Consider the following 24940-nt stretch of genomic DNA (forward strand, 5'->3'; position numbering starts at 1 on the left):
CCTCTATTGCGAGGTGACATTGTGGCAGTCAGGCTTTCCCCTGCCCTGCCAAGGCTGGAAAATCCAACCTTTGCCACAGCTTCAGGAGCCTGAACAATGTCATGACATTCATGGCGCTCCCCTGTGTACTCCCTAGGGTTTCTCTTAGCTTGTTATCTCTAGGAACAGAAAAAATACAAATTACTCCTGAGGTCCTATCCAAAGCAGCACGATTTCTTATCATACAACACCATGAGCTAAAATTTATACACAAAGGCAATTAGAGAAGGAAAAAAAATAAACCCCACATTGCATTGAAATTCCTCACAGTACGGATCTCTTAACACCAAGCTACAGGTAAATCACCTTGTGGACTGACTATACTTTTTTGTATCAAATCTCAGGAAAGTCCATGCGACAGCATTCCAGGTACAGCAAATATGCTTTGATGAAACAGCAGGGCCTTGCTGATGGCAGGTGTTTGTATGGTCTTGATGTGGCCATCACAGGTTCACAAACCAAGATAAAGTAGTTTGCAATCACTTGCTTCCAGAGTAAATATAAAAGCTAATTTCACGGCTCAACGGAACTACCAGAAGTGCTACCTTCTTCAAGAAAATAAATTTCACTAAAACTTTATTGCAGACTCATTGGAAGCTGTGAGATGTACCTATAACATGCAGACACTCTAGCTTCTCATCTAGTTTGCTAACCAAATACTGCAGGTTTTTTAGTTCCTGGAGAAATTAATAGACAATCTTCCAGTCCACATCTAAATATATGTATTTAAGATATTTCTACATTTTTCCTCTTTTTCTTTTTGAGGGAGTATTTGTACCAAAGATGTTAAATTCTGTAATCTTGCTTTACATATTAAAGTCTTTCTTTTACTTCTGTAATAGTCTGTCGGATCTTTTTTTCACTCTAAGAATTAACTCATGGCCTAATATTATGTTTAAAGGTGTAGTAAGGAAAATAGACAGTTTATTTTAGTAATACTGCAATTCCTGGATCTAGTTCTTATCACCTGTGGGAAATTAATCTAGTATTCTCTTGGTACCCAACAGAATTCGCAGGAAATTGCATCTGGGCTTATTTTCTATTTCATTTGTAAAAAATCAGCATTACTTTTTAAATTTGGTGGCAATTCTGTGACACACTGTGCAAAATTAGGATTAGAGAACTTTCAGCCCAGGAATTCTCTGTATTGTCAGTAAGGTCCTTATGTCTGCCCAGAACATGTATGATCCTCAATCCATCACATTTTTATGAAACCCAGGAAATTTCTAGCACTTAGATTCATCTGCACATTGCAGAAAGAGAAGCTACTTTACAAAGGTGCCTGTTTCTCTCCATTGGCTGCGAAAGGAGCCTTCAGCACCTTAGCCTAAAATACCTGACTTCTAGAAGACTAAATTAAAACAGGAAAATCTTCTCCTAAGAGCAGAATTGCTCAGCTCTTCCATGAGCCAAAAGGAGTTCCATGTGTGTGCTTACACAGAAACGCGTTGTCTGTATTTTTCTACATTTCAGTCCTGTATTTTACCTGCCACCAGATTCACTTCACAAAACAAACCGCAAAATATTTTTTAGTTGCTGGAAAGAAACATTCTCAGTCTTTGGACTGTCAATGGCAATTTCAGTACTGCATATAGTACTCTAGATAAGAAATACACCTGTTTTTTCAAATTTTATATTAATTGATCACTGCATTGCTATGGAGGAAGCCTGTGTGATCAAACATGCTTTGGGTGACATACAGCAAACAATCTCCATTGCACTTGTTGTCTAAGGTTAATCACTAATCTTAGAACTAATTCCAGACAGTCGTCATATCTTCACCTACTTTCTAAAGAAAGAATGTTTTACATGATCCAGTTATAAAATTATTATATGGTTTAGATATTATAATTCTTTGAACATTTTGCTGTATCAGTGGCTTGATACCACAGTACTAGAATGATGTACTACTAGAATTTTATGCTACATTACTAAATTACAATTTCAGATCTGTTTTTACTTAAAAATCATTTCCATTCATTCTATACCAAGGACTATAATTTTTCCAGGTACACAGGAACAATTAGTTCCTATTGAGTATGCAGAAGGTTCTTTACATGCCAGAAATGCCATGTGGCCAATGAAAACAGAGGGGGTTTCTGAGTCTGCATATTTTATTATATTAAACATGTTTTTTTCAATTCTGAAGATCACATTTGCTCAAGATGCAGGCCACCCTGAACTCTTATGCAATAGCATAAAGACATTTTTTGCCAGAGGAAAAATGAATCAGTGCTGTTTCATGTGTTAAATTTAGTCATACATATGCTGCCATATAAAACACTGTGACAATCAACATCACTTATGTTGTGATTGTTAAAGTGGAATCCAATTAACACTGCCAGTAATTTTAGCTATGGTCTTGCTACTGTAGTAAAAGTTCCCTGAAAAGTGAAATATTGCCTCAATCATGTGTAATCACCATAATTTTATCTTACGAATTTTGGATACCCATAGAAGATTACTTGAGCAGAATATTTATACACTTGAAGATTTTTCAGGTTTTGTAGATTAATTAAGTGCAGAAATATGTTGGAAGCTGACAAGTAAAATATTTCAGAGGAAAACTTAAATACTATTAATCGGCAATCAGCCACATATGCATTTTAGTTGTTTTTCCTAATGACATTCACTACTCACAACTAACATTGAATACAACCATACTCTGCAAAACAAGATAATCTTAATCTCTCTCTTCTAAAAGTCAGTGTCAGGTTTGTTGTTTGTTTCAGCCACAATAAGCAAGAGCCTGGGGAGAGCAGCATCTGCTTGGAACTTCGGCCACAGAAGTGAGGTCTGATGCTCAGAGACATGCTCTCCTCAGATTTTGTCAGTAAATGAAATCCCTGGATGGGGTATAACAATACAGCATCTGTTTTACAGGAATTACCCAACCCTTCATCCAGTCTGGTCTTTAAGGATTTTGATGGTGCTGCAGGATTCCATAAAGGCCATTTTCAGTTCGCAGTTAGAAGTGTTGTGCTTAAACAGTAGAAGTACTGCAGATCAGATGTGGACAGCCTTGAGTGGGACTTTGTACAGGGTATCGTGGCTCTCTGTCACTATCTGCTCATTGCCATTTGTTCTGATCCTCATGAGAAGGATTTTTCTGCTGAAAAGGAAAAGAAGATGTGGTGGGTTGACCTTGGATGGATGCCAGGTGCCTACCAAGCTCCTCTAGCACTCCCCTCCTCAGCAGAACAAGGGGGAGAAAATAAGATGGAAAAAACTTGTGCGTCAAGATAAAGGCAGTTTAATGAAGCAATAGCAAAAGTCATGTGCACACAGAAGTGAAGGAAAACAAAAGATGCTCTTCTCTAGTTCCCATCAGCAGGCAATGTTTGGCCACTTCCCGGGAAGCAGGGCTTCAGTGCGCACAGTGGTTGCTCCAGAAGACAAATGTTGTATATAACAAATGCCCCCCCTTCCTCCTCCTTTCTCTTTAGCTTTTATACCTGAGCAGACGTCATATGGTATGGAATATCCCACTGGTCACCTTGGGTCAGCTGTCCTGGCTGTGTCCCCTCCCAAGATCTTGCCCACCCCCAGCCTACTGGTGAAGGGGGGGGGGGGGGGGGGGGGGAATGTTGCCAAGACAGCCTGGGTGCTGTGTGAGCCCTGCTCAGCTATAGCCAAAACCCTGGTGTGGTGTCACCACCTTTCTGCCTACCGGTACAAGCACAGCACTACGGGGGCTGTTGTGGGGCTCAGCCAGACCTAATGCAGAAGGAAGGCAGGCTATCGGGTAACAGATGCGATTCCCACATTTTCTAAATACAGATAAGTAGATTGCGCCTGGGAAGCATTAATTAAATTCCTGTGGTAGGTGCCATGGTTTTACCAAGTGCTTTGTTCTCCATTTATTTATTTATTTGTTCTGAAGTTCCTAGTTAAGCCTCAAACACTTTTTCTACAATCCTCTTGTGTATAATTACATAGTAATAGATAATTCCAGAGCAAAATCCTGGTCCCATGGATTTCACTTACAAAAATTAGGTCAATTGCCTTTATTGTCAGAAAGACAAGTCAAAACAACCTGAGCTTCTGGCCTGCCTTTACATATGCTTTTAACATCTCAATATATATACTACTCTCTATCTTCGCTAGCATCGAGTGATGGCTGAAGGTAAGCCAAGTTTTGCTATTCAGGTGTAAGACCCAAGGGACACCTAGCAATCTGGTATGGACTCAGAATTGCACATCAGGGCTGCCAGAGTTCTTTGTCAGTGGATGCTTATGGAAGAAAATGTGAGAAAGTGGAGGCAAGAGATAAATTGCAGGATTTTCAATGGGATTTGCACCTCCTTATACTGGATTTGTTATCTAATACTTTGTATCCCCACAATAAAAACTTGTTCACGCAAGCTTTAGAGGATAAATGAGTTCCCAGAAGTGAAGGAGAGTAACAATACTGGTTATTTAAATGCACTTCTGCTTGATTTTTCTTTAAAAACTAGGGAATATAAAAAACTACCAGATTATTCACATATTCGTCAAGATTTTACCTATCTGATGATTACAAGGCTTGAATTTAAAAACAAGGGAAAAAAGAATCAGCATGATCTTTTTTTTTTTTTTTTCTTGACAGGCATTACAGAATAATTTCAAAATAAGACTTCCTGGTAGGAAGCCTACAGCAGTAATGTATTAGATAGAGAGATGTAGCATTCTAGATTGTTTCTGTGTCTGTTATTTATGGCTGCGATAGTTATACATGTACCATGCTATAGCTATAACACGCATCGTAAAATTGAACCATCCTTCTCAATAATAAGCAAATCAAAATCATATTAGGTTGTTATGGAAACGTATATACACAAACCCTCTCCCCCTAAAGATTACTATGTGCTTTATCTATTTTTTCTCCAAAATCAACATTTACTGGGGACATTAAAAGATTATGTCCCCATAATCCATGGCAAACAATTTTCCTGCAAGCCCCCTCTACTGTCAGATGCACTGTAATCCTTCTTTCACTCTAGCAGGCATAATCCTACTGCTACATCAGATACCAAAACACAGCTGCTGCTGCTGCTGCTAGGACACAACTGCCTTCCCCCACCATCCATGCCCAACACGAAGCAGCCTGCCTTCAGCTGTGGCGCAGGTTAATGCTGCAGCCCACGTCGTTGCGTATCTGTCAGCTGGAGCAGCTCCAAATGAAACAGATCAAGATGCTAACGTGGTTCTTTTTTGTTTTCATGAACCAGAGGTAGGTTTCTCTCTTATTACCATCCCAAGCTATCTGGTTTGTTCTTGTGCAGAGGAATCCATGTTTTACTGTACTATTTGTGTTTTGGATTTTCTTTTCTTGCTATAAATTACAGTAAAGAGTACATGATTGAAAACATGTGCCCTACTGTAATTTAATATGAGGGGTTTGTTGCCATTCAAAAACCACTTAAGGTGAATTCACTGTATTAGCAGGTCATCAAAACTCCCTACATTGCATTACCATCCAATATTCAGTTTTCTGTCTTGAGTTATTCTTTATTAAAATATGAAGTGAATTACTGCACAGCAGGAACCTTGCCAGGCAAAAAGTTATTAAATCAAGCGCAGGAGACATAGGTTTGGCTGAAAAACAGTACCAGTGGTTGCCTCATTTCTGCTCTGATTAGTGGCAAGACTTGTCAGAACACCTGCCTTACCTTCTCCTGTGACTCACAGCCCAAAATGCTCTCAGCTGCTCAGTAAGGATTTATAAAGACATCTGCTTTTCAAAGACATCTGACTTTCTCTTTTTTTTTCCGCTTGGGACCACCTGCAAGAGTCCTGTGCTGCATTAAATTTTACATACAGAAATGGCAGCCACCTTCAGTGCTGTCAAAAAGAATCAATTAAATATTCCACATCTGACTCAATACATGGCTAGAATCAAGGGTTTTCTTATTATTTAACTACTAGGAATTTTAGATGAGGATCCCATTAGTTTCTCTGCCTGCTAGATGTTCTGCCGCAAAAGAAAAATAGCATGGAGTGTTTTTCTTTCTCAGGAAAATCTGATTACATTATCCAGAACTTGACATAATTGAAACAATTTTCTCGAATCAGAACAACCATTTCTGTCCTTATATTGTAACTGTTCCTCTTGACTTTAGACATTGCAGGCTTGAAAGTGTCTCATGCTGTACTAGTGGGCCTTGTGAATACTGAAAACCAGTCATTTGGTATTGCTGGCGTGTATCTTGGACAACAAATGCTAACCATTAAGAGGGAAACCATGACCTGGGCAACAGTAGACTGACAGATGCAATGTGACAGCAGTAGGGGGATCTCTTTCTGTCCCTTGAAGTCAAAGCAGGTCCATCAGTGAGAAATCCATGTTAGGAAAGGGAGCAAAAAGGCACCAGAGGGGGTTTCTGAGACTGAGAGAGATGCAGCCAGGCTATGAAACCCTCTGCATCAAGCAGACATGGGAAGACTGCTGCAAAGAGCAGGGAGTGAACGTAGACTAGACTCAGAGATGATGGAAATAAAGAATCAAGTTTTGATCGTGGTTGGGCAGAGGTCTGTTCAGTGATAAATGGCATAAGAAGAGGACTAGGGATTGATTGTTCCCTTTCTCTTTCGGTATAGCAGCTAGGTGATACCAAGGCAACTGTGAAGAGGCAAGCTCAAAGCAATCAAAAGATTTTTTTTCTCATGTGGTGTAGTTAAGCTGTAAACCTCCTTGCTTAAGGATGTGGATGTTAAAAGTTTTTATTGACTCAAGGGAAGGCTTGATAGATTTCTGGAGAACAAATCATCTTTGTTAAAAAGAAAATAGAGAATATAGCTTAGAAAGTATCTGAGTCTTGTTAGAGATCAGAGAGTGCTTGGGGATCATATTGCATAGCTCCTCCTGCTCTTACAGTCTTTCCTAGGCATCCACTTTTGGTTAGTATCAGCAATAGGACACTGGATTTATCAGAACCTTTAGTCTGGTCTGAGCCACTGTCATCTTCTGAATATGAATGTCATGGACGTTTACCATGGATTTCAGAAAACAAGCAAGAAGCAGACTAAGGAAATTTAATTAATCTCAAACAATGGACTCACGCAAGGTTTGTCTGGTTGACATGCCGGCCATTTCAGAAAGCAGTTGAACTCAATATGGTTGAGCTGAATGAGTTGCCTTCTGAAATTGCTTCTGAAATGCCAACTTGTTCATGAACCATTAAAAAAAAATTACATCATGCAAGTGATACGAGGCTTATCTTGGCAGCTGTTGTTGGCTGTTGAAACAGGTTGAAAGTTAATTAGAAAGCTTAACTGGATTTGATAAATTGATGTTAATCCTGATGAAACATTGATACGTAAACAAAGTCTAGTACCAAGTCACGCAAGTGAAAGGGCAATTACACCCTGCCACTGCACACGCGTTCTCAGCAACCACCTCTACTCAACAACCTCATTTCAGGCACTTGTCTCGGGTGCCCATGGGTTTTCAGGAGCACTGCTGATTACACGGGGCTGCTTTCCGATCTGAGATCCTCCCCAGAGACCATCACCTCTGACAGGAGAATGAGCCACACTTGCGTTCTTGACTAGTGTGGCATACTTGTATATAGCTGATGCCCATGTCACACTGCACAGAGCGCACCCCAAAGTCACAGAAAGGCAAAGCTGAGATGCTGCTGTACTACCACAGTGCTAAACCACCACCAGACAACACCAGGGAGCCTGGGTACATGTTATCACGGTCCCCACAACTAGCCTCGTGCCATGGTTTGCACAGTCCATTCTGCTTTTTTCAGCAGCTTTCTCTGTCCACAAGGGAAGTGCAGAGCTGTCATGAATGAGCTATGGGTAGAACACCTTGGGTTGCAGTGAGGTAAGGAGGGAGGAGAGCCTCCCTCACCAGACAAGCCTGGAGGAAAAGTGATCCCAACACCTTCCTCTGCATCAGGAGATGAAGTTCCTCAGAGGGAGTTTGCAGCAGCAGGGAGGTTAGCAGGTGTCCCCATCCACCGCCCCCAAAATCCCACCAGGTCCTTCCTCCAAAAACCTTAACAGTTCTGTTGTACTTGGCAGTAAACATGATCCTCGTTGGTATCATGTGCTGTCATGGAGCCTGATGATACTGCTTGTCACAACTGCCAGTACATTTTGTCACTGATCGTGTTTTTAGGAAAGAAGCTGGAACAGTCTCCTCTCCCACCCCTTCCCCCTCCTCCTGGATCAGAGACGCTGCGCCTGCTTCAAAGGTCATGAAAGAAGAGTCAGCCTTTCTGAAGGCTTGACCTAGATTTTTGCTAGTTTTAAAGGTCAAGACAGACCCTTTGACACTGGTATAAGACTGGAGCCATCTGATGTCCATACTGCTGCTGGGCTGCACTGCCTCGAGGCTGTGCAATTCAGGCACTAAATTTCATTTCAGTTTCCACTTGGTCTTCAAGATCAGCTGGGAATTGTAATAATTTAGCACACGTTGGAATGAGAAGGACCACATCTGAGAGGAAAGAATACAATCCCTTCACATCAGAGATAAAAGAAGCTCTTTTGAGTCACGGTTGTTGTCTTGGAAGCTAGAAATAGAAAGTCATCAGGAGCGGTTTTTTTATCCTGTTATCATAGGGGAGATTTGCTGAATGATCTGAAATGCTTCTCCTATGTACTTTGGGACTCTGAGCCTGACTTTATCTAATACTCAGCTAGTCTCAGCATGCAATGCTGTGGATGAAATTTAGGTCTACAAAATTAATAATTATTCTAAATCATAAAACACATCTCTGCCAAAGGCAGCCACTCCAAAGGCAAAATGGGAGTCATGATGTTGTGGTTTAAGCCCTGCCAGGGACTAAGTACCATGCAACCACTCGCTCATCTCCCACCCTTCCCCCCTGTGGTGGGGCTAGGAGGAGAACTGGAAAAAGGTAAACCCCATGGATTGAGATAAGAACACTTCAACAATTGAAATAAAATATAATAATAATAACAATGATAACAATAATGATAACAACAAGAATTGTAATGAAAAGGGAGACAACAAAAAGAGAGAAATAATCCCCTCCCTGAAAAACTCCAAGTGATGCTCACCACCTGCTGACGGATGCCCAGCCAGTCCCCAAGCAATGATCAGTGGTTCCTGGCCAACTCCCCCCAGTTTATATACCGAGCGTGACATTCTGTGGTATGGAACATCCCTTTGGCTGGTTGGGGTCAGCTGCCCTGGCTCTGCTCCCTCCCGGCTTCTTGTGCACCAGCTCACTGGCACAGCATGGGAAACCTGGAGAGTCCTTGACTTGGAATAAACACTACTTAGCAACAACTAAAACATCAGTGTGTTGTTGTTATTCTCATACTAAATCCAAAACACAGCACTGTACCGGCTACTAGGAAGAAAATGAGCCGTATCTCAGCCAAAACCAGGACGTGATGTGCAATTTTTCACAAAAGCACCTCAATACAACTTGCTTTGTGTTAAAGTTGAGCGCTGATTCAGGCTGTGGCTCTGCTTCCCTTTGAGTTCACCTAGCAGATGAAAGATGCATAAGCATCTGGTAAATGCCTCCTGCTCTCACAGTTTGCCTTCTTCAATACTGTGACCCTGGCCCACGAGTGAGGTTTAGGTAATCTAGCAGAAATCAGTGGTCTTTCCAGCAAATTTTCTATATTAAGCTGTCACCTCTCCCATGCAGTGTTTATGAAATGAGTTTCTTTCCAGTGCCACATTTAAGCAGATTGGGCTGAAATACAATTTAAATCTTTCTTGTATATTTTTTCCCCCAAGACCCAATACTGTATAGTTTGCACAGATTTTATAGAGGGTGTCTTTACACAAAGGGGTTCAGACACCACCAAATGCCTCTCGGGCCCTGCAGAAGTCAGATTTTCAAGCAGCTATAGGATGGTGCTGATGCAGGTCAGGTCAGCTCTGCTACCAGGCATTCAGGCAAGAGCTCCATCAATTCCAAGCAGGGACAAAGCAAACCTGCACCCACCATCCAGACAGACCCGCTTTTAGCATTTTTTATCATCTTCCAAAAACCAGTTTTCCTGTTTGCTTTGTACAGGCACTTGGCTGCAGTGGCACTATGTACACTGTTGAGACAGGAATCCGCACTTTGTATGTGCTTCATTCTCAGTAAGGGATCATTTACAGCTGACTAAGGCCTGAAGATAAAACCGTAATACTATTAATATTTCAGAAGCGATCTGGTTTAAGTGCAGACACTATAAAATTACTGTCCAAACTGGCCAATACAGAGCTTTCGTATTCTGGGGAAAAAAAAGGGAAAAAAAAATTGAATACATTTCTTTTTCCCCTACTAAAATTCAGGATTTTCAGCAATTCTAAAGAAAATCCAGAGAGAGAGGGATCTGCAGCAAAACATGCCATTACATGTTTTAAAGACAGGCCATGAACACAACATGTGGATGGTACCAACAAAGGCTGTAACCTCAGGGTTATTCTGGGAAGGTAAATTCCCTACCTATGGTTTAGACCTTAGAAGTTTATTTGATGACTTTAACAAACCAACCTTTCCCAAGGTGCCTGTGAAGACAAAGCAATGCATAAATGCCACATGGCAGAAAAGGGGGTGGGCTGGTGAGAAGTCAGGATTACAAGAAAGATGCGGGGCCAGACTTGCGGGACACAAGGTCAGCAGGACCTGCTTCATCGGGTCACCAAGCACACATATCACCAGCCTGCATTTTAGAGAGTTCAAATCTGGCAAATTTAGTTGATTTTTGCATTTACTTTAAGTTGGATTCACCCATTTTTTAGGTTTTTTAGAACAATTGTTGTAATTACTGCCTTGTTTTCCTATCAGAAGTGTCTGAATTTCAGAGTTTAATACGCCGCAGCCTAGAAGGAAATCTGACCAAGATATAAACGATTTCTGATAATATCGATGCACAAAAGAGTTTAAAAAGTTATTTATATGAAAATGTATAGTATTGCTAATCTAGGAGAGTTTTTTATTCTGGGATATATTCATAACGTGTATGTGACGCTGAAAATAGCTACATCCAAATTCCAGCCAAGTCCCACTAGATGGCACCCAGAGCCCCAGCAATTCTTGGTCACAGGCTGCAGCTATCAAACACATGCCTTGGGCTTCATAGTGTCCATGCTTCATTAAGATTTATAACAATTTTTTTACCGAAAGCAAAGCAGTTTCGAACGCCCATTTATCATACCATGTCACGTGTGCATTTTTGATGGATAGTGATTTCCAGTTTTCTCAAACATCAATATGGTAAATAAATAATTCATATGTTGAAAGGGTATAGATCATCCCCTCACTTAACGAAAACTGACATTCGTTTTCAAGCGCACCCCTTGGATTCTTTGTATTATAAGCTTGTTTTATAATTGTGATATGAGGTAATATGGTAGCTTGAATAATAGAATAGTTTAACAGAGACGGGAGCAAACTTAAACAGAAGCAAAGGAAACACTGAGCACAGTTCTAAATGGCATTTTTCAAATCTGTCACTGTACTCAGCGTACCAGCTGCCAACGACCCAGCAAGGGGACTCTGCTCAGAATCCAGGTCCAGCATTTTTATCTGCAATCCACCCATATGCAGTCGCCAAAGGAGATGATGTGACCTTGGAAGCTTTGATCTGACTCTCCACAGTTGCAGAGTTCCGATAAGCTGAAACTAAGGCACAGGCTCCGTTTTATCATCTTTTGATTTTCCCAAGCCAGAAGTTCATACATTTTTGCTCCTCTCTAGCATATTACTCCCCAGAATTTTGTTGACTTGATCCATGTAACTCATGCTGACTTTTCATCTGTTAAATAGTGAGAAACACTGACTATTTGGGGAAAATTTCACTAAACAGCCAGGGGCTAGTGTAAATAAAGGGTGATGGCAGACATTTGTCAATGCTCAGTTTTAAATTATTTTTTGAAAGATAAACTAGTGTGCAGAGAAACTTGTGAGTAACTAATAGGTGTGTCTGGGGAACATTACTTGCAGTTTAAAATGTCATGGGAATTCAGACCAGGAAAAAAAATTCCCTTAAACCAGATTGTGTGAGGAATGTTTGTTCCCCTACATGATTTCCTCCACATGATGGAAACCTGAGGCATTTCCTAAGATCCTAGCAAAGTCCCTGATGTTCTCATTGCCTTAGTCTCTCCTGCTCTGTTCCTCTGTATTTTTTATGCTTCTGGCTTATCATATGCAAATATTTGGTATTTGCTTGTTTTAGGAAGTGTTGTGCAGTTTCTGGTACAGTGCAGGTGTGTTGGCCATTTTTTTCTGGCCTTTCTGAATCTACTGTGATTGTTTGGGGACCTTTATGATTGCTGGTATTGAGTGATCACCTGCAGTTTCAAGGTACAAACTCTGAAGATTTTTTTAAGCCTCTGCTCCTATATAGATAATAATATAAATTATACTGCAACACTAGGAGCTGTTGTTGTTAATATTATTATTATTAACAATAATAATTTATCCCTTATAAATGACACTAAACTCTCTTTTGCTAAAAAATCACTACCCCTACATCCCCCAAAACTGGGTTGACTAAAACGTGACTCAAAGATCACCAGAACATCTTGACTGTGATGAGGGGAGGGATATAAAATTCATAGCATAGGACTTCTGACTTTGAAAAGTGACTTTATTTAAAAAGAAACTTCATCGTTATATTATATATCTTGGCTTTATTCCCAGTAGGTATAAATGTGAAAGAGCTTATCACATTGATGCTCCAGTGGTGTAACTGAGCTCAGAATCCCCTTCCCAACAGGCAGAATCAGACCCATCAGGTCACAGGTGCCAAGCAGCCTCAGAAACCTCAGTCGTAGGCTCCTGAAGGGACAGAGGAGGTTGTGAGCAGAAGCGAGAGGACAAAAGTATGTGAATAAGGATTTAAACATGTACCCTCCAAGAAAACTATTATCTATGGAAAGAACCTGGATTCCAAAGTAGAGCTTTTGGTGGAAAAGCTAACTTAATCAAACCTCCTACCAGGTATCCAGCAGAAACTATATTAAATTATTTATGTTATGAAAGCAATTAGCATTACTGAAGTGAGAAAGTGACTTTCCTCTGGAAGGCGCGGCTGAAAATTATAGACCTACTACAGCAAATCTCACACTGAGCTGTGAATGTAGTGTCTATGAGGCTTTTAGTCTCTGAATCATGAAGTGTACGTTTTGGAGTATGGAGTGCAAAGGAGATAATTCTCAGCGCTTTGGATAAATGACACTTACTTCCCTCTAGCCGTAGAGGATGAATTAATCAGCTCTTTCTCTGTTGTATCTTTCTTGCAGAAGGAATTAACGACAAGTCCTTTAATTTTTAATTCAGTTCACGATAAGTAGAGCTACAATGCGTACTACAGATACAGCCATGCACATAACTGCAAGTATCACATCATTGGTGACAAGCACAGCATTCATAAAATGAGAATGACCCGTTTACACATAGCTCCCACATGACTGTAACATCTGCAGGAGGAAAAAGAAAAAAGAAAATGCAGAGTTCCCACGAGGCAAGGTAATTACAAGGAAAAGTCCTAAAATGTAATTTCACTACTTGCCCTGTAACATGCCAAACACCTGCCAGATCCACGATGCTGGATCCTGCAGGAGCTGAATCAACTCGGCGTTCTGGAGTATTCAGCGTGCTTCGGGACAGAACCTTGCTGATCCTGGTGCTCCATATGAGTAGACAAAATCGCTAGTGATTGCAGTCTCTGATGGGAAATATTGCCTTCCATTGTATCTAGATCTTATCACCTCAAGTAAGTATAATATGAGAATATGCAAGTGGATGTAATCAGCTTGGAATGTGCTTTGTGCAATTCTTGAACTGGATTTGCAGCACCAACCTTTCATTAAATTACATTACTGAAACCATAAAAACTGTCTGAATTTTAAAAAAAATTACATGTGCAATCGTATGAAAATCTTTAATCTTAATATTTCTTTTGGGAAAGCTTTTCTCTGTCAGTCTTCCACTCCCATAATTAAACTTTTGTACAACCATTCAAAGCAATTTCTATTAGTGAGCTTGTATTAATAACTGAAAAGACCACAGACACAAATCAGACAAACCAAAAAGATTTTCCCAGATACCATGAGATACTGTTTCTGTTTCCTTGTATAATTCTTAAATCCTTCTCATAGCTTTTGCTAGAAAGTTGAGATTCCACTCTTACCCTCAAAGATGGAGGCTCCTGGTTTTATCAGGAAAACTAGCAAATGCTTATTTGAATCTTACCACTTTTATTACAAGCCACAAATATTACACACAGAGGCAAAGTCTCATCACTGTATTTTGGAGGACAGTAGTAGTGCAATCAGAGGTCAGCTAATGAAACTTTAGGGAATTTCTCCTTCTCCATGGCTTCCTACTCCCAGTCTCTACATACAATTCAGCTAACACCTAGGACCCATGTGCTGTTTATATCCATATTTTGTTACTGAATCAAATGCAATGTCATTAACGCCATGCTAAGGGCTAGCAGCTACTCCCAATAGTATTTTATCTGTACTTTTCTATAACAAAGGTCTTTGCTGGTCATTAAGAAATCCTTCTGTGTTAGAATTTGGTGGAACTTTTCCCACTACTTTCAGCCAGACCAAGAAACTCTCCAGAATATTTTGTTTCCCTGTATATTTTAACAAAACTTTTGGTGAATCCATTGTTTTACTGAAGTGATAAAATTCCTTGTGATTAGGACATTAGCAAATGTGTTTATTTATTTTGTATATAGTAATTTTTTTTACAGGACCAGACTTTGATACATGACAGCAGCCAATAAACACAGGCATCTGTTTCTTTTCTTTGTTGATGCTGAGTTTTCTTCTTATTTCTTTCTCTGCTCATATTTTTATATTTGGACATTTGTATCACTTGGAATGCTATTTACACTCCTGAGAAACAGTAGTTTCTACTTCTGTACCATCCAGTTCTCCCACTCAAGAAATAAGCAGCATATGTGTCCCTCCCTTCCTCTCCAGTTTTTACATGACTAAACAAGTCTGAACTTTTCATAATAAAGAGAAGTATTTAGAAGGAATACCATAACTTTGTGTATTATTATGTGAGCCAAGCTGGAAGACCTTCTTTCATGCTGAATTCGTTGCCTCAGTGCAAGGGAACAGTCTACAGTCTGGAGAAATGAGCTCAGTGAACAGGCAGCCATCTAGGCTAACCCCTAAAAAACCCCTTCCTTCTGAAATTTAGGTGCCTTAATCAGAGCACCACTAAAGAGCTTTAATCTGGCCTAGATTTATAGCTGCCTTCCAGAGTCACGAATGGAAAGGAGATGGTGGTGTCTTCATTATTCCTTCTCTGAGAGAGGATTCACACTCCCTTCCAGGACCTCAAATTCACATCTCACGGGTTGGACTGTGCGTGTTAGGAGCTGTCAGATGCAGTAGCCCATTCAAGGCAGGCTGCCACGGTCTGATGGCTCCATGTCCAGCCAGGAGCAAGGCTGAGCATGTGTGCCCGATAGGCACACGCACACAAGCATATACACATGGAAGCATATATACACGGAGAGAAAATGCAGCACTTCAGCAAGCACAGCACAAAAGGCCTGATCCTGTTCCCCTCTCTGGCTGAGCAGGATGAAAGCCCATTAGTGGAATATATGTAAATACATATGCATGTGAGAGTAGCTGCCCCTGGATCCCAGCCTCCCCTGCTGCTGGCACTGGGACATAGGCAGCCTTGGGACACTGCCCTGATCCTGTTATTGCTGGTACTCTGACTTGCACATACCTGTGCGCATGCACAAACACCCCTGGTACACACACCCATTGTGGGGATCAGGCACAGGGCATTGCAGACACAACAGCCTGTTTACACATTTTATCCCTTCTCCCCTCTGTTTTTCCACACTTGTTCACTCTACCTTACATTGCTCCCCTGCTCCTTCACGTTTATAGAAGATCCGTCTTAAATCACTTTGCACAGAAACCATTACTCACTAGGTTAAAGTGTAGTATCAGTCAAAGGGAGTATCAGTCAATGGTCTTGCTGTCACCCAAGAGAAACCTAGGTCTCTGGCAGCATGACATCCACCTAACAACAGAGAGCTGGAATTTAAACCCTGTGGTGCCATCAGACCTCTACAGGTAAGCAGGGCAGTCTCTGCTCTCATTAATGCTTTGTAAGTGGGTTAGAGCACAAACCAGAGGCCAGGTCTCCTTCCAGGTGCCTGAATCATCAGATCGCTGGCTCATTCTCACCACCCCCATCTGTCGCACCCACCGCTTTGATGAACCTACCATCTTCACCACATATGAGCTGCTGTATACAGAGCAAGTCTGGATGCTCTTCTGAGAGTTTAGGCTTGCAGCTTCCAACCCCCTTCAGCAGAAGAAGAGGCTGAGCCCAAATTCTTTCCTCTTGAATGCTAATCCTTGAACATCTGCACAAAAAGAGGAAAAGCAGCAATGCCAGCTCACTCTCCAGCCATGTATTTGGGAGAGATCTATCTAGTCATTATGACATGAATGACTACTGGGCTGAGTCCCCACCTGAGAAACACCATTTTACAAATCATTATGCAAATTAATGTGAAATAGTTACCGAGCTTTTGTAGATGCCAAAAATTACAAGGAAAAAAATTCAAATACCTGGGCAACGCTTTACATTGGAAACATGAATATCTGTGGAATTAAAGCATCTTGAGAGGTAGATAGCAATTTTTTAAGAGCTGGATTTGGGGTTTCTACCTACAATGGAAATTTGGAACAAAGTGACTGAGACAGCCTACCGTTCTGTACTTGTAAATCCTATCCGGCATCTACATCTATTGTGTGTCTACCTTGTAATCCTGATGGGTTCTCTGCACCTTGTCTTTTCAGTTTAAATATAAGCTGCTGAGCACATGCAGAAATGCTCTACTCCGAGCTGCCAGGCATGGGAGCTTTCACAGCCCAGCCCAGCACATGTGCAGACAAGCCTCCAAAGCGCGCAGATAAAAGCATGTGCACCCGGCATCTGTTCCAAGAGACAACCACAGCTTCAGAAGTGAGTGACGCAGCAAGTCATCACCTGAACAGGGACATCACCTATGTTTCCAGAATTTCAGCATAAGAAACTTGAATTTATTTTTTTTTTTTTTACTTTACTACAAAAGAAATACATTCAACTCTTCCAACTATAATTTTCCCACCTTTTCTTCTTTAACCTTGCAATCTCATGCAAGAGCACACTCCAAATTGTATCAATTCCTTAGAAAAAATATAATAAGAATAGTCTTTTCTTACCCTGTTGATGTACAGATATGCTTTTTTTGGCTGTGGGGTTAACAAGCATGTGAAGAAAATATGTTTTATTTTGGATAGCAAATCAATATTTCTGTTACCAAAAGAAAAATATCTCAGTGTCTCCTTGGAAGGACTAAATGATCCTAGAAGTTCTAGTCCAATAGACTGACATTAAAAAAAAAATAATCCCCAACTAATGTGAGCACATTAACAGTTTATGTTATTTCTTCTACCAAAGTTCCCAGTTTTTTGCAGCCATTATTCAGCAAAAGCTTCCTCACAGCACTGTGAGAAAGACAAGCATTGCTTTCTCCACTTTCTATATAAATAAGCAAGCTCAAGGTAGGTTAAATGACACCAGGTAACACAAGAAAGCTTCAATCCCAAATTACGGCAGTTGCTGCACCACTAGAAGAAAGGGCTGATAACAGAAAACCCCAGTGCTAATTTATCGTCAAAATGTATGAAATAACCTGTGTATGGATTCACCGTTAACATAAAGAACTAGCATTCCTCCTACAGACAGCAAGCTTATTTACTTAACCTGGGGTTCATTTGTCATGCATTTTTAAGAAAGAGAAGGCAGAGAAGACGAACTTTCCTCCTTCCCATTAACCAAGCTCTCCTAAGGCAGATATGATGTGTAGTGTCACAGCCGTGCCTAAGTGTTCTGCACTGAGGCAAGAGTATTTCACCTGCAGTTTTACAAGCTACTAGTAATTGATTGGAGGTTCTCACTGAAAATGTGATGTAAAAGGTGTCAGCTCAGGCTTCAGGCTAGGTTAATAAGAGAAAAAATGTTTTTGCTGGCAAATGCCAGGGAGGGAGCAAGCACCCTGGCCATCACCTGCCTCGGCTGACATGCAGTAACTTATTAAGGTTCAGAAACCCACTAGTGTGCCTGAACCATTAGAGACAAAACAACGTATCACCCTAATTAAAATGCAGCTCTGGAAGCTGCCCTTCAGGAGTAATGGTACGTGCGATGCTGGCTCGATTCTGTTTCAAACAGAAGGGATAGTGATTATGCAGAGTCATGAGTTCACTTTATAAATGAAGGAATAACATTATGATGGAGCTCTTGGAAACAGAGCAGCAGATGCAAAGCTTTCCTTGTAGGATGAGAGGTGATATATTAGTGCTGAATAAAAGCTTGTTGAGTACTAAAAGGGTTTATTTTTATTGGGCATTTTTTATGCCTTTTTCCTCCATTAAGCTGTGTCTACTATAAAGTATTAGAAGAACTTACATTACTTTTATTTTGTAATTGTGTTTTTCTTCAGGAAATAAACATCAGCATTGTGTTGGCAGCAAGTGAGTCACCTCCATTCCACCCAGTTTCGGGACTGCTCCAAGGCAGTGGTGCAGGTGGGCAGTGGGTAGGGTGCAGGGCTGCCAGGAGGAAGGGGAGAAGGGAGGAGTGTCACAGCCTGGGAGCCACCTTGCCGGGGAAGAGCCTTGGGAAGCCAGGCTACCTAATGCTCTTGGTGCTGTCAGCAGGAGGCCATGAGCTGGCTGTTGTTGCAGGACAAGCGGCTCTGACATGCTGTAATCACCCTTCAGTCGCTCCATTACCCCCCAGATGTTGCAAGGGCTGCCAGCCCAGCTGCCCTGGGCTCTTCCCTCCGCTATTATCTGTCCCACCCTCTGGCCTTCTGCACCGTGTTTGGGGAAGGAATGGCCGTTTGAGGTGGCAAAATTGAGCTTACTTGGACTGCAGAGTAGCCCAGCTTGAATGTGCATAATTCTCCATGCCCTGATTCTTCCTCTCAGCTGCTGTGACTGTGTCACCCTGAGTCACAAACGTTACTACACTGAGCTAGTAATCCGGATGAAAGAGGGATTCAGTCTCCCCTGCATTTAGCTTTGATTTCTAGAAAGTGAAAGAAACTTTATTTTGGAGCATGCTATAAATAAGTACCTAAGAAACCAGAGGGCAACAGCAAACACTACGGTGACGGAGAAACAACATGAAATGGAGACGTTATTTCTCCCATATAAATCTACAGAAATTGTCCTATGTAAGCTGGAGGGCATCAGGCAGCCTTGGGGAAGCAGAACATGTTGAGGAATTGCAGCCTTACAACTGAAAAGCAATCCTGAAGCAGTCTTACGCTGCATAGCACCACCTTTTTGCCTTCCATGTTAGCAGGATGAGTGCTAGAGAGGGAAGTGCGAGCAGGCTGCATCCTGGGGTGATCCTCAGGGAATTATACAGCCAGCAGTAGGCAGGGGCCCAAGAAATCCATCACAAGCACTTTGCAATACCTCCTTGTTCAGCCTACAATTTTTCTTCTTTTGAGGGATTTGCTACCTCTGGAGGTGATGCTTTGCTCTGTAGCAGTGATCTTTTAAAGTAGAGTGTTATTGCAGAGTTCAATAGTCATTTATCCCAAGGTTTCTGACAGCAATCTGCCTCATTCAGTGCTTGGGCTCTAACTGATAAACAACATAATCTAAAATCCCAGAAACAGACTAAAACCAGCAGCTGATGAAACTTCATCCTCCTGAGGCAAAAATTAACATGATTAGCCACTGCCTTGCTCCATTCATCTTTTTACCCTTCCCTGTTGACTAATATACTGCTGAGAAGGTATCATTAGCATTCACAAGCAAAATGCAAGAAGGTGAACATCCTGTAATGCATTTCAGAAGCATCCTTGAACTAGAGGCATGAAGAAGCAGATAAGACTCTGAAGTGCACTCTGAATTTAAAGGGACACTTTTAAAATCATCTGTGTTCATGGCTAATATTGTGTAGACAGTTCACTAGGAGGGAAACAGCCCAAAGAAATGTCTCATATGTGGAAATCAGCAGAAAACCAGCCGCAGAAACAAGGAAAGAACAGTCCTGCGAAGGCAATTGCCTTCCATTTCAAAACCTCTGCCTGCTCTCCCTTGCACAAGGAATTATTTTTAATTCAGACTAGGGGCAGCAAAAACAGTGGCAGCCTAAGAATGTTTCCTAATAAAAGGGGAAGACCAGACATCAAGTACTACAGCATTTAACTTAAATCCAGAGATCAACCTCTCCTGACAGTAATCAAGTAATCGAGTCTTCAATAAGGTCACGCTGCCTAAAATGACAACGTTCTTTGCAAATAACTATCTGTGGTGCTGACCACAATTATTCCTTGTCCATATTTGCAGCTAGTTTTGTGTTCAGCACCCACTTGCACACTGTGAACTTTGGCAAAAGATACTTTGTGTGTGTAGATCAGGCTGTGTGCAGGCCAGGCGTTTCTGGGTGGTGTGTAGATCTTGTCAACAGTTTTCAAAAGGACATTCAGTAAGAGCAAGCAATTGCCAGAAGTAGGGAATTATTAGTATGTCAGCCAGACCACTCTGGAAAAGCAGGTTTCCAAAACAAATCTAAACTAATTTGCAGCATTAGGACATGGCTTTGCCCTAAGCAATGTTTGGAGCAGCCAGTCTGTTCCTTCTGGAGAATGCATAAGCCAGCATTCTTCCCTGGGAAAAGACAAAAACGTGACGCCCCGCTCAGCTCTTCCTGCAAGGCAGCCACATCCCCAGGTCTCTGTTTGCCTACAAGACACAGAGATGCCTTGTCTGGGAAGTGTCACCATAAAGAGCCAGATAGATTAGCTCACGGTTTTGCCACCACTAGTCTCATGGCAGCTGGCAGAGACTGTTATTTATGGCCGTCTTCGAAATACCTATTTAGAAAGACATCTTCCGCCTTTGCGCAACCACTCGCATAAATGCCCTGAGTGAGAGGGGGATTGCTCAGAGCTTTGGAAGGCGTTTTCAGCTGGGCACTCCGTACAGCCCAGCAGTAGGTTCATTCTTCTCTGACTTTTGCCACGAGTCTCCCATGATCAAATGGGTAATTGAGCCTGACCCTCTGTCCTAGAGACGATTTTGTCTGGATACAGCCCCCTATTCCCCTCCAGCTCACACCCCTTTGATGCACTGCAGAATTATTATTGTGAAAATATCTTTTCTGAAATTGAATCTCTTTGAGTACTGAGAGCCAAATTTTGCAAAGGGAAGGCAAATGAGAACATTTTAGCAGGTAATAAATGGATGATCGAGCTCATGGTTCTTCTCAGAAGGGATCCTTGGCTTGTGGTCAAATAATTTTAAATACTAATCTGCTAAAAATAATATGGTGTCGTGCATTTCAGTGACAGGATTGTTATTGTACAGATAATACTTTAGGCTGCATGAGAGAATGTGGTTTAGTAGGTCATACCCTTGAGGGATACTTTTAACAGGAAATAATTTTTATAAAACTAAGAATGAGTTAGTAAGATACTGATTCCTCATGCTTTTCTGCAATGAGTACACCCAAAGGCACACTGACATCAGCTGGTAATTTTTTATTCTGCGAGCATAATTTTGCAGCGTGCTTAAGCCTAAATTAGTTCACGGCATCTTTTTACACTTCACTTTTTTGTAGGCATTAGCTGTGTGACTAACTCTGGTGTTCCACAGAGAGGAACGTGCCTCATGCCATAGGTCTCCATTGCAGCATCTAGACTCTATAGGAGTATCCTGATGACCAGTGGATCAGCTGGTTCCGCTCCAGAAAAAGAGCGGATTTGTAATTAAGCATAGAAGTGCCATACATGAGAATTACCCAAGGCTGAAAATGACAAAAGCACCATTAGCCCTGAAGGCTAAAGCTCAGAGGAGGAGGAGAGCACTCTCTGATGCCATCTACAGAGGACGCACAGGAGGGGATGAAATGGGCAGGCAGCTTCTGCATGGTTTTAGGCCAGGCCAAGCAGCATGGGGTGAGGCCAGAAATCCTTCCAATTCCTGGTGTAAAGCTAGTAAGCCCTCTTGTCTGACCCAGCCTCATCTGACTGGCAACCTGTAGTCAAATCTGGCACACAGGACACTTCCATCTGGTCTCTTTCCTGGATGACACTGGATAGTTATTCAAGTATGAATGACACTTGAGGAGACAAATACCTCCTCCAGAGGCTGTGAATGAGCTGCCAGAGCACTGTCAGAGTCTCCGGCAGGTGGGACAGGGCAGACCTTCCCCCTCACTGCCTACAGCAACGGCAGATCTCCCCGAGACAGGCATGGGGTGCAGCTGATACTGCTCTCAGTGGCAAGAAGTTGAGGTAGCAACAACTTCCAGAAGGTGAGAGTCTCCAGTGGATAAAGAAAAGAATGACAAAAAAAGGGGAGTCTTTGAAACATCCAAGCAAACACACCACCTTATCCAAACTCAGTTCAGGGATGCTGGCCAGGACAAGGTTTGAGATGCCTTCTCAAGCAGAAGGATATCCCTGGTGCTCAGACATTTCTCAAGCGTCCTCACAGAGCTGAAACCTAGGCTTTGGTCTGAGGACTGGCCTTCTCCTTTGTCTGGACTCCGCTGACCAGAAACCAGCCTGACCCTGGCTGTGGAACACCATCCTGTCTCAGCCAGGCATTGCCTGGAGAAATGGACAGCAGAAACAGGGAGAGCACCACTCCAAGGTATCTACCCTACCTGGGGTAGACAAGAGAGCCTCTATACTGAGCAGGCAGAGCACAGAAGCAGTACGACATGGACAGGTAAATCATAAGGTAGAAACACGGTGATGCTGCTGGTAATACTGCAGCTACAGGGGACAGTACCAAGCCACAAGCATCTCCAAGGCTCCTTTAGAGAAAGCAGGCAGCTGGAAATGGGTTTGCCTGAAAAACAGCCTTGGGCCCAGAAACTTCACTGACCACTGACAGCCATCTGAGGGCAAAAGGAACAAGAACTCAAGAGTGGAAGGATCCCTCACTGGGTGGGCTGTGTAATGCACTATGCACATATGCTAACTGCTCAACTCTTCCTAAGCTTTCCTCAGGTAATGAAGGTTTCCCTGTCCCCTTAGCAAAGCTTTCAGTGCCTGTCAGTGACAATGTGCTTTCCATTGTAGCTGCTTAGGGAGGCACTTGGCTTTCTCAGTTTTCAGGGTGAAGCTTGGTTCAGTTTTATGTCATAAGTTTACTGAGGCTTTGAATCCTGCCCTCATGTCTGGGTTTCAAAGTCCATGGCTGCTTCAGAATAGCATGAGGTAACATTTACTGGCAAGAAAAGTTATTTGTATACTTAAACCCTTGTGTTCTTCTCCACACTCCTGGTTTTAATTTAGAATATTAGTCAATGTCGTGGTTTGAACCCAGCTGGCAACTAAGCCCCACACAGCTGCTTACTCCCTCCCCCCACAGTAATGGCTCCTGCTAGATATATATATGTATATGAATTACTATATAACATGCAACTCAAATCATGGGTTACAACAATTTAAAGGTACATCCACTGCAATCTCCATCCTTGGTCCCTTTGGACCAGCCAGTAGGATTTAACATTGTGATGGACTCCTCCCCTTGCCCCTGCTCTGGCTTGGCCTTACCCACAGCCTGCAGTCCCTTAGGGTTGTACCTGCTCCAAGTGGAGCCTCATCTATGAGCTGCAGTCTCTCCAGGGGTATACCTGCTGTGGCATAAACTTATGCACAGCCACAGCTGCTTTGAGGTTCTCCTCTTCCAATGTGGCCTTCTCCATGGGCTGTGACCACAGACCTGCTCCAGCATGGCCTTACCTACAACCACAATCCCTTTAGAAGAAAATCAGCTCCAGCATGGCCTTACCCCCGGCTGCAAGCCTTACAGGGGTGTACCTGCTTGGTCAGGGGCTTATCTACAGTCACACACTTGGAAGTGTTCCAGTACAATCTCATGCACAGACATGCTTCAAGCTGTACCTGATGTAGCATGGAGTTACCCACAGACGCTTCGAGGTGTAACTTCTCCAGTGTGGACTTGTCCTTAGGCCATAATCTCTTCAGAGGCATACCCACTGTGACACAGACATAACCATGGCCACAGACGCTTCCATATATACCTGTAGAGGAATGAAGCTGGGTTAGTTATCATTGATAATATACAACTGTGGGCTGGCTTCAGGGGCGGTGGGTTGGCCGATGTAGATAAGGTGCAGCTGTGGCTGGTTCTGTTAAGGGGTTGAGAGCCGATGAAGAGAGAGTAGCTGAGGAAGACGTGGAGAGAGGAAGAAGCAAGAGAAGAGAAAACACATGCTCTGGATGAGATGAGGAGAAGGCAGCAGAGGGACTGTATGAAGAGTATGCTGGTATGAGGAGGTGAAAGACCTTGTTGCACCTTGATAGTTTGGAAAGTGCTGCGATATATACCTGCTCTGACATGGAATTATTCACAGCCACAGATGCTTTGAGGTACCCTGCTCCCACATGGACACGTCCACAAGTCACAGTCCCTTCAACTTTAGTTCACACTGAAGTTCTATCCTGTCCAGTACAGCAGCACAGAAACAGCAGCCATGCCCTGGCCACCTGCCAGCCCAGGCACATCGCCCTTGCTGTTATTGGAATGTTCTCGGGCACAGCACAGTGAGGTGATAAGCAGTGCAGTGGTACAGCAAGCAGCAAAAGCAAAAAGCAGCCGCTAATGAGCACTAGACTCTAATAGGCAGTAAGGCAAGCACAGAAACCTGCTGATTAATAGCTAAACAGCAGCAACAGCTATAAATTGGCTCTAGCATATTCTGATCCAATCTGTTGTTATCTCGAACCCTTTGAGCCCCACGTTGGGTGCCAAAAAGGACTGTCGTGGTTTAACCCCAGCTGGTGACTAAGCCCCACACAGCTGCTCGCTCACTCCCCCCCCACAGTGGGATGGGGGAGAGGATCAGAAGAGTAGAAGCGAGAAAACTCGTGGGTTGAG

The 24940-nt window shown here is 42.4% G+C and overlaps 1 long non-coding RNA gene across 1 annotated transcript; it reads right to left on the minus strand.

The window, feature by feature from the left end:
* Positions 1-2931: 2931 nt before the first annotated feature.
* On the minus strand, positions 2932-24491 carry LOC130150859 (uncharacterized). The gene is made up of 3 exons (XR_008822406.1): positions 24391-24491; positions 23944-24083; positions 2932-3151 (listed from the first exon to the last, which is right to left on the minus strand). It is a non-coding gene; the product is annotated as an uncharacterized LOC130150859 (long non-coding RNA).
* Positions 24492-24940: the final 449 nt, after the last annotated feature.

Source organism: Falco biarmicus, chromosome 5 (assembly GCF_023638135.1).
Source record: "Falco biarmicus isolate bFalBia1 chromosome 5, bFalBia1.pri, whole genome shotgun sequence".
Classification (NCBI taxonomy): domain Eukaryota; kingdom Metazoa; phylum Chordata; class Aves; order Falconiformes; family Falconidae; genus Falco; species Falco biarmicus.